The sequence below is a fragment of the Neoarius graeffei genome, chromosome 25, assembly GCF_027579695.1.
Source record: "Neoarius graeffei isolate fNeoGra1 chromosome 25, fNeoGra1.pri, whole genome shotgun sequence".
Taxonomy (NCBI): Eukaryota; Metazoa; Chordata; class Actinopteri; order Siluriformes; family Ariidae; genus Neoarius; species Neoarius graeffei.
The window spans coordinates 41750693-41761004 of record NC_083593.1 but is presented as its reverse complement, the minus strand read 5'-3'; positions in this window follow the sequence as shown (position 1 = coordinate 41761004).

Here is a 10312-nt window from a genome sequence, read left to right as displayed (position 1 = left end):
ATGTTGCACAACAGTTAGCGAGAAAGCAACAAATTGTAGTTAATGCTATTACAACCCTGGTTCCAAAAAAGTTGGGACAAAGTACAAATTGTAAATAGAAACGGAATGCAATGATGTGGAAGTTTCAAAATTCCATATTTTATTCAAAATAGAACATAGATGGCATATCAAATGTTTAAACTGAGAAAATGTATCATTTAAAGAGAAAAATTAGGTGATTTTAAATTTCATGACAACAACACATCTCAAAAAAGTTGGGACAAAGCCATGTTTACCACTGTGATACATCCCCTTTTCTCTTTACAACAGTCTGTAAACGTCTGGGGACTGAGGAGACAAGTTGCTCAAGTTTAGGGATAGGAATGTTAACCCATTCTTGTCGAATGTAGGATTCTAGTTGCTCAACTGTCTTAGGTCTTTTTTGTCGTATCTTCCATTTTATGATGCGCCAAATGTTTTCTATGGGTGAAAGATCTGGACTGCAGGCTGGCCAGTTCAGTACCCGGACCCTTCTTCTACGCAGCCATGATGCTGTAACTGATGCAGTATGTGGTTTGGCATTGTCATGTTAGAAAATGCAAGGTCTTCCCTGAAAGAGACGTCGTCTGGATGGGAGCATATGTTGCTCTCGAACCTGGATATACCTTTCAGCATTGATGGTGTCTTTCCAGATGTGTAAGCTGCCCATGCCAGAGAAGACGTCTGTGCTTCTGGATCATGTTTAGATACGGCTTCTTCTTTGAACTAGAGAGTTTTAGCTGGCAACGGCGGATGGCACGGTGAATTGTGTTCACAGATAATGTTCTCTGGAAATATTCCTGAGCCCATTTTGTGATTTCCAATACAGAAGCATGCCTGTATGTGATGCAGTGCCATCTAAGGGCCTGAAGATCACAGGCACCCAGTATGGTTTTCCGGCCTTGACCCTTATGCACAGAGATTCTTCCAGATTCTCTGAATCTTTTGATGATATTATGCACTGTAGATGATGATATGTTCAAACTCTTTGCAATTTTACACTGTCGAACTCCTTTCTGATATTGCTCCACTACTCGTCGGCGCAGAATTAGGGGGATTGGTGATCCTCTTCCCACCTTTACTTCTGAGAGCCGCTGCCACTCCAAGATGCTCTTTTTATACCCAGTCATGTTAATGACCTATTGCCAGTTGACCTAATGAGTTGCAATTTGGTCCTCCAGCTGTTCCTTTTTTGTACCTTTAACTTTTCCAGCCTCTTATTGCCCCTGTCCCAACTTTTTTGAGATGTGTTGCTGTCATGAAATTTCAAATGAGCCAATATTTGGCATGAAATTTCAAAATGTCTCACTTTCGACATTTGATATGTTGTCTATGTTCTATTGTGAATACAATATCAGTTTTTGAGATTTGTAAATTATTGCATTCTCTTTTTATTTACAATTTGTACTTTGTCCCAACTTTTTTGGAATCGGGGTTGTACAAACACCATCCTAAAAATTTCGCAGGGTTATAAATGTTCACTCTTTTTAAAGGCAAACAGTATTAAGTGTTAATAGGATGTTCAGTATGAACCTACTGAGCATAAATAGAATAGAATAGAATAGAATAGAATAGAAAGCCGTTATTGTCATTATACAAGTACAATGAGATTTAAAGCTTCACCATAAAGTGCACACATAAATACTAAAATAAACATAGGAAAATATGTACAATAAAACTAATATAAAACATGGATAATTTTTTTGCTCCATTGGAAATGCCCACTGTACCACCAGAGGATAAGCTTATTCTTAACTCCCCTGTTTCCAGAGAAGAGGTGATTAATGCTATAAAAGTACTACAGAATGGGAAAGCCCCAGGACCTGAAGGGTTCTGTGTTGAATTCTATAAAGAATTCTCTGGCTTATTAGTGGATCCATTGGTTAGCATGTTTAATGATGCATTCTCAAAAAACGAATTGCCCCAGACATTAAGAGAGGCAAATATCTCCCTCATTCTTAAAAAAGGGAAATGTCCAGAGGCATGTGGCTCCTATAGGCCCATATCCCTTCTAAATGTTGACAGAAAGATTTTGGCAAAAGTTCTGGCCACACGCCTTGAGGGTTTATTACCAAAGTTCATAAAGGAGGATCAAACCGGATTTATTAAGGGACGAAACTCTTCTAACAATGTCAGGCGTCTTCTGAATATCGTTCAAGTTTTTAAAAGATGGCAGATTGATGGTTTGGTGCTTTCTCTGGATGCAGAGAAAGCGTTTGACCGAGTTGAATGGTCTTATTTATTTTACTGTTTAGACAAATTTGATTTGGGAGATAATTTTATTAGATGGGTTAAGGTCCTATATGAGAACCCTCAAGCAGCTATTCTAGCTAATGGTATCAGGTCTGGCAACTTTTCTGTATTTAGAGGTACTAGACAGGGTTGTCCCCTGTCGCCCCTTCTTTTTGCCTTGGTCATAGAGCCATTGGCAGAGGCCATAAGGACAACACCTTCTATTCATGGTTTAAAAATAGACAAGATAGACCATAAGATAAGTCTTTATGCAGATGATGTCTTGATCTATATTGCAAACCCGGAAACATCAATACCCATATTACTCAATGTTATTGACTTGTTTAGTAAATTTTCTGGATATAAGATTAATCTGACAAAATCAGAAGCCATGCCATTTGGGAGTCTTGAGTCAGTTCCTAATGTGCTGCCTTCTTTCCCTTTCAAGTGGTCCCCAGGGGGCTTTACATATCTAGGTATATTCATAACCCCTGAATTTCAACAAATGTATAAAGCCAACTTTGTCCCACTATTTGAGAAGGTGAGACAAGATCTGGAGCGTTGGAGTTCATTACCAATCTCCTGGCTAGGACGCATTGCTATGATCAAAATGAATACTTTGCCTAGATTACTGTATCCTATCCAAATGATTCCAATTTTGTTTTCAAATGCGGTTGTGAAAAAGCTAAATGGCTGGCTTAGTGCATTCATTTGGAGCAAACACAAACCCAAACTAAAGATGACTACCTTGCAGATGCCGCATTCTGAAGGTGGGCTAGATTTACCAAACTTTAGAAAATATCAAATATGTGCCCATATGTGATATATTTATGACTGGTTCTTTGTCGACAACAGGTCTGTCTGGTTAGATGTGGAAACTTCTCTATCTAAATACCCATTAAGGGACTTGTTGTTCATCAAAAACTTTAAAACAATTAAATCACTCTGTGATAATATTATCACCCTCAATACAATTAAGGCATGGCGACTAGCCTGTAGGCTTGAAGGAAGGTCAAAACTAACATCAATTTACACCCCCATCTTGAACAATCCTGATTTCCAACCAGGATTGATGGATGCTGGCTTTAAGCTTTGGAGTGGCTATGGCATATATATGTTAAATGATCTATTCTCTAATAAGATGATAATGTCATTTAGTCAACTGGTTGAGAAATACAATATTCCCAGACAGCATTTTTTCCGTTATTTACAGATAAGACACTATATATTACAAAGTACAACTCTCATTGAGGCGGCATGGTGGTGTAGTGGTTAGCGCTGTCGCCTCACAGCAAGAAGGTCCTGGGTTTGAGCCCCGGGGCCGGCGAGGGCCTTTCTGTGTGGAGTTTGCATGTTCTCCCTGTGTCCGCGTGGGTTTGCTCCGGTTTCCCCCACAGTCCAAAGACATGTAGGTTAGGTTAACTGGTGACTCTAAATTGAGTGTGAATGGTTGTCTATGTGTCGGCCCTGTGATCACGGGCACAGATAGAGGGGGGGATTCGTCCCACCCAGATTTCAATTTACCTCGTTCGGTCCCCCCTACTTATAGGGAGGAAAAAAACGTCTATGCTGTCTTTCTTTGCATAAGGCAAACCTCACGGAAAAATCAAAAGACTAATTACCATTCGGTTTATTGAGGTGCACGGCAGTGTATACATAGTTGCAACAATTCACATAAAACAAAACAAAGACTGATATTCGGTTGGTTGAGCTGCGCAGACTGCACAGGTTGCGAGCTCGAGCTTGGTTGCTATGGTAACCCACAAGAAGTTTGACAGGCATATCGGGGTTGGGGTTGGTTTGCTGGCAGCTTTGTCCCCCCCAGTTCAAAAAACGTATCTGTGCCCCTGCCTGTGATGACCTGGCGACTTGTCCAGGGTGTACCCCGCCTTTCGCCCGTAGTCAGCTGGGATAGGCTCCAGCTTGCCTGTGACCCTGTAGAAGGATAATGAGAATGAGAACTCTCACTGATAACTGTGAATCATCTCCCCTGGAGAGAGTGGTGTTTGGAACATATGGGAGGATGTCTATTAGACTACTTTATGGAGCTCTGCGCACACTACCAGCTGTAGGCCTACAGGAGCTTAGAGAAAAATGGGAGACTGAGCTCTCTGTTACAATAAGAGATAATGAATGGCATGATATGTGGACCTATGCTAAAGCAATTTCAGTTTGTAACCGGGCTAAATCAATACAGTTCAAGATTTTACATAGAATGCACATATTTCCTAACTGCAGACATATGTTTAATCACACTTTGTCACCAATGTGCCTCAAATGTAAAACAGAGATTGGTACTTTAACTCGTTGCCTATGGTCATGTCATAAACTGCAGAGCTATTGGTCAGATGTTGTAACAGAAATGGAAAAGATACTGGGTGTGAGGGTAGAAATGGAACCTATGTCTCTTATTATGGGTCTTCCAGGCAGATTTGTGATGTCAAGGAATCAGAGACTTTACTGTATTCTAACATACGCAGCTAGAAAAAATATTCTATTGCAATGGATCAGTGATAAGGTGCCTACTATTAAGGGTTGGCATGATGTATTGTCTGGCATGGTACCTCTAGAATATCTTACATGTGTAATACACTCAAAGTCAAACCAGTTCTTTAAGGTTTGGGAACCATATCTGAATTTTTTAGACCCGGATGTGTCTGATATTATGTTACAAGGATTTTTTGAAAGGTAATAGGAAATTGCTTAATGCTGTGTAACTGTCATAACTATGTTTTTGTAATAATTATTGTTTTGTGCATGTAGCTGAGCCGTGTTGTTGTGGTTGTGTGTTATGTTTAGGTTTGTGTGTCTTTTCTAAAGTGAAAACCAATACACATATTTCTAAAAAAAAAAAAACTAATATAAAACTACTACTAGAAAACTACTGACAACTATACATAAACTATACATAAACTTGTGCAAGTCCCTGAAGGAACACAGGTGCATAGCAGTAACAGGGTTGAGAATAAAGTGACTAGCTCCATCAAGTGATAGAGGTAGCATTGGCATGTACAGACGCCTATTTTCAGTATGTAGGCAACTAAAAAACAGATGATCTGACTTGGTATGATAGTGCAATAAGACAGTTTACAGATAGCTATGATATTAACAGTGCAAATATGACAGTTTACAGTACCTAAAATGACAAAGGAAGAGGATGTCTAAGAACAGATGAACTGACTTGATATGATAGTGCAATGACAGTCTTGTGACATTTACAGTGCAAATATGACAGTTTACAGTCTGACAAGGAGAGACTAGGTTTGAGATCAAGTGGTTAGCAGCATTGTGGTGATGGTGACCTTGTCAGTGGTGTTCAAGCATGACAGTTCCTCAGTGCAAACTTGAGTTGAGTATTGTGACAGCTCTTGGAAAGAAACTGTCCCTGACTCTGTTTGTTTTGGCTGGTATGGCCCTGTAGTGCCTGCCAGAGGGCAACAGGTTGAAGAGGTGGAAGCCAGGGTATGTATAGTCTTTTATGATGCTCTTTGCCCTGCCTAGGCACCGGGAGTAGTAGATGGTGGACAAGGGAGGTAGAGGACAGCTGATGATCTTTTGTGCTGTGTCAGTCACCCTCTGCAGTCTTTTTCTGTCCGCTTCTGTGCAGCTTGAGTGCCACACTGACACAGCATAGGTCAGCAGGCTCTCAATGGCTGACCGGTAGAAGGTCACCAGCAGGTTCGTGTCAAGTTGCTCCTTCCTGAGCACTCTCAGGAAGTGTAGTCTCTGCTGCGCCTTTTTAACCAGTGTGGTGGTGTTGGCTGCCCAGGAGAGGTCAGCAGAGATGTGGACCCCAAGGAATTTGAAGGACTCCACTCGCTCCACACTTTCGCCGTTAATGTACAGGGGGGCAGGGCTTTGTTCCGTCGGAAGTCCAGGATGAGTTCCTTAGTTTTGGAGATGTTCAGCGCCAGGTTGTTGAAGGCACACCACTCACTGAGTCTAAGGACCTCATCTCTGTAGGCCGCCTCGTTCCCCTCTGTGATCATCCCCACCACCATTGTGTCATCTGCGAATTTCACAATGATGTTCTCAGGGTGGGTGGGTCTTCAGTCATGCGTGTAGAGTGAGTAGAGTAGTGGGCTCAGCACACAGCCTTGGGGCAAGCCGGTGCTGAGCGTGCGGGCGGATGAGAGGTGGGGACCCAGCTTCACGTGCTGGGGTCGGTTGACCAGAAAGTCCTTAATCCAGGAGCAGGTGGAGGGTGGGAGCCCCAGGTTGGCCAACTTGGGGATAAGAATGTCCGGTATTATTGTGTTAAAGGCTGAGCTGTAGTCAATGAAGAGCATCCTGACATAGCTCCCCCTTTTCTCGAGGTGGCTCAGTGCAGCGTGGAGGGCGGTGGTTATTGCATCTTCAGTGGATCTGTTTGGCCGGTATGCAAACTGTTGTGGGTCGAGGGTGGGGGGGAGACAGGCTTTGATGTGTCTCATCACCAGTTTTTCAAAGCACTTTGTGATGACTGGAGTGAGTGCTACTGGGCAGAAGTCGTTGAGGTTGGTTGTAGGTGACTTTTTGGGGACTGGGATGATGGTGGCCGATTTTAGGCAGGCTGGGATGTTGGCTTGTTCCAGTGACAGATTGAAAATGTCAGTGAAGACTGGTGCTAGCTGGTCAGCACATGCCTTGAGTACTTTCCCTGGTACTCCATCCGGTCCTGTGGCCTTTTTGGGGTTGACAGCACGGAGCACACGTGAACATTCTGAGCTTAGTCAACAGGCCGGCTCTGCAGCCTCGCTTTTGCTTCCTCTCCCGATGCCGCCTCCTTTGCCTGCCAGACCCGATAACAATCCACGGAGACCCCGCTGGTCTCGCTATCTCGTCCGGAATGTTGTGCATGCGATGGAAGTCGCTACAAACCGTCATTTTCTGCTGGAAACCGATGTCCAGTAAGTCCATACGGTTGTAGTGGATATTGAAGTCCAGTACAGACGAACAACACGCAAAAATACACACAAAAAAACATAAAAAACGTGCACAGGTAGGGAGAGCTTGTAGCCGCAGCATCCTCATCATGCGCCGCCATATCAGGAAAGGGAAATCCATTATAAATCCTGGAATACAGTGTTTATAATGGAGTGATACAGTTGTAGCAGGTAAAAGTTCTATCTATCTGCTTCCCAGTTTGACCCTGAGCTCGGATTATTGTCTGTGTGGAGTTTTGGATGTTCTCCTTGTGTTCGGATGGGTTTCGTCCATGCTCGCTAGTTTGCTTCCACCTCTCAAAATATGCCAGTCGGCATACTGGCCATTCTTAATTACTCTGAAGTGTGAATGACTGTCTGAATGTGTGTGCATGGGGTATGTGATAGACTGGTGTCCCATTCTGGTTGTCATCCCACCTCACCCCCACTATTCCTGACCAGGATAGTGGAGTAACTGATGGATGGATGAAGATTTTATGAATATATCTGCACTTCTCGGGTGGTGTAATGGTTAGCATTATTGCCTCACAGTGAGAGGGTCCTGGGTTCAATACCAGTGGCTGATGAGGGCCTTTCTGTGTGGAGTTTGCATGTTCTCCCTGGGTTTCCCCCACAGTCCAAAGACATGCAGGTTAGGTTAATTGGTGGCTCTAAATTGACTGAAGGTGTGAATGGTTGGTTGTCTCTGTGTGTCATGAAAATGCTTGCCACTAGCAGAGGATGGCTTTGATCTATTGGGTTATGGGCCCAGCATGCTCCTGCTGTGCCACTCTGCTCAGCCACCAGTGTAGGCAGGCCTCAAACTCACAATTCTTGACTTCAGAAGCCAGTGCCTTATCCATTAGGCCACTGGAGCTCGGGGGGTAGCTTCTCTATCTTTCTAGTCAGGACAGGAATCAGCCAGTTTTTGTTTTTTTTTTAAAACAGTATCTGACCACTATGACCCTTTATCGATCACCTTTAGACACTCAAATCAATAGACTTTGGAGCAGGCCTCACTGGCATTCATTCTGAAGCACAACTCATACATATCTGCACTCTCAATCACTGGAGTTGTTTCCATGTTTGCATTAGAATCATGGTCATAACAGTGGATGGATTTCATCAATCAACCTCTAGTTATTCATAATTTGAGCTTTCTCCATAGGGTGGCTGTGTTCACCCTTAGAGATATGGTGAGGAGCTCAGACATTTGGAGGGATCTTGGAGTAGAGCCACTGCACCTTCATGTCAAAAGGAGTCAGCTGAGGTGGTTTGGGCATATGATTAGTATGCCTCCTGGGTACTTTCCTTTGGATGTTTTCCGGGCACGTTGTATATTGTAATATGCATTAGGAGACCTCAGGGTAAACCCAGAACACGCTTGAGAGATTATATATCTCATCTGGCCTGGCAGTGCCTTGGGATCCCCCAGAAGGAACTGGAAAATGTTGCTGGGGAGAGGGACGCCTGGAATACCCTGCTTAGCCTGCTGCCACCGCGACCCGACTTCTGATAAGCGGAAGAAAATGGATGGATGGAACTTCTGGTTATGAGACCTGCATCCCTCTGCTACTCTAAATTCAAAAACCCTTACTCTTGTTCACAGTGAAGTTCAACATCCCGAATCAATTGATTGGGATTTGATGCATGAAAATGCTTGCCACTAGCAGAGGATGGTTTCGATCCATCGACCTCTGGGTTATGGGCCCAGCACGCTCCCGCTGCGCCACTCTGCTCAGCCACTGCTGCCAATGGGACTCAAACTCACAATTCCTGGCTTTAGAAGCTAGTGCCTTATCCATTAGGCCACTGGAGCTCAGAAGGCAGCTTCTCTATCTTTCTAATCTAGACAGGAATCTGTCAGAGGTTTTTTTTGAAAACAGCATCTGACCACTGTGACCCTTTATTGATCACCTATAGACAGTTAAATCAATAGACTTTGGAGAAGGCCTCACTGGCATTCACTCTGAAGCACAACTCATACATATCTGCACTCTCAATCACTGGAGTTGTGTCAATGTTTGCATTAGAATCATGGAATACAGGGATCATAACTGAGGACGGAGTCCATCAATCAACCTCTGGTTATGAGACCTGCATCTTTCTGCTGCTCTTGTTCACATTGAAGTTCATCATCCTGAATCAACTGAATATTGGCCACTTTAGGATTTGATGCATAAAAATGCCTGCCATTAGCAGAGGAGGGTTTCAATCCAGCAAGCGCTGGGTTATGGGCTCAGTAGGCTTCTGCTGTATCATGCAACCAACATGCATGGGTTGCTCTCATTGGTCTATGTCATAGACCCATCTCGGGTGTACCCCGTAGGGCTGGGCTGCTTGATTCTCATGTTTCAACACTGTTCAACATGTTTCAGCAAACATGGCAATGGTGGAGGAGGTTGTAAAGAAAGGTCATTTTTAAAAAATAGGGCAAAATGGAGGTAACTTTGTAGACATCTGATACAACCCCAAGCTAAGTGACTCAGGGTCAGTAATGCTGTTACTAGTGTGACAGGAAGTGTCCCAAAATGCAACCAACCCAGAAAGAAAGAATGAGACACTAGGACAATACATTCATGTAGCAAGGTTTACTTGGCACTTTTTTTCTAATAGTGAAGACATACAAGGTATATACATATGTACATATGCAGTATACAAACACGGTAGAGGTTGGGTATCACACAGGGCTGGACTCTGGTAGTGCTAAAGGGAATAAATAAATAAATAAAATGCTCTTCCCTATTCTCAGTTTGCACACACTGACCTCGACACAAAAAGTGAAATGAAAATGGCTGTCTTCCCTTTCTAACTTAATTAGACCCTCACCTTTTCTCTTTGGTGTCTAAACAAATATTTCACTACGTGGTGTGAAATGTAGGAGTGCACTTCAGTGAAGAACAAACTGGCATGTCATATTAAAAATCTTTGAGAACTCTGGTTTAAAGAAACCTGGGTCTTCTTCTTCCCCCCATAGCCAACAAGGGCCATCACTGTTGACATTTTAACAGTCCATCATTGGTGTGTCTAGGGCATTTAAACTTGACAAAGCTTGTCCCTCTCTAAGCTTGATCAACAGATAATTTGGAGTACCCAGCTAGTTTAACTGCATGTCTTTGGAACAGACCCACGCAGAACATGCAAACTCCACACAGAAA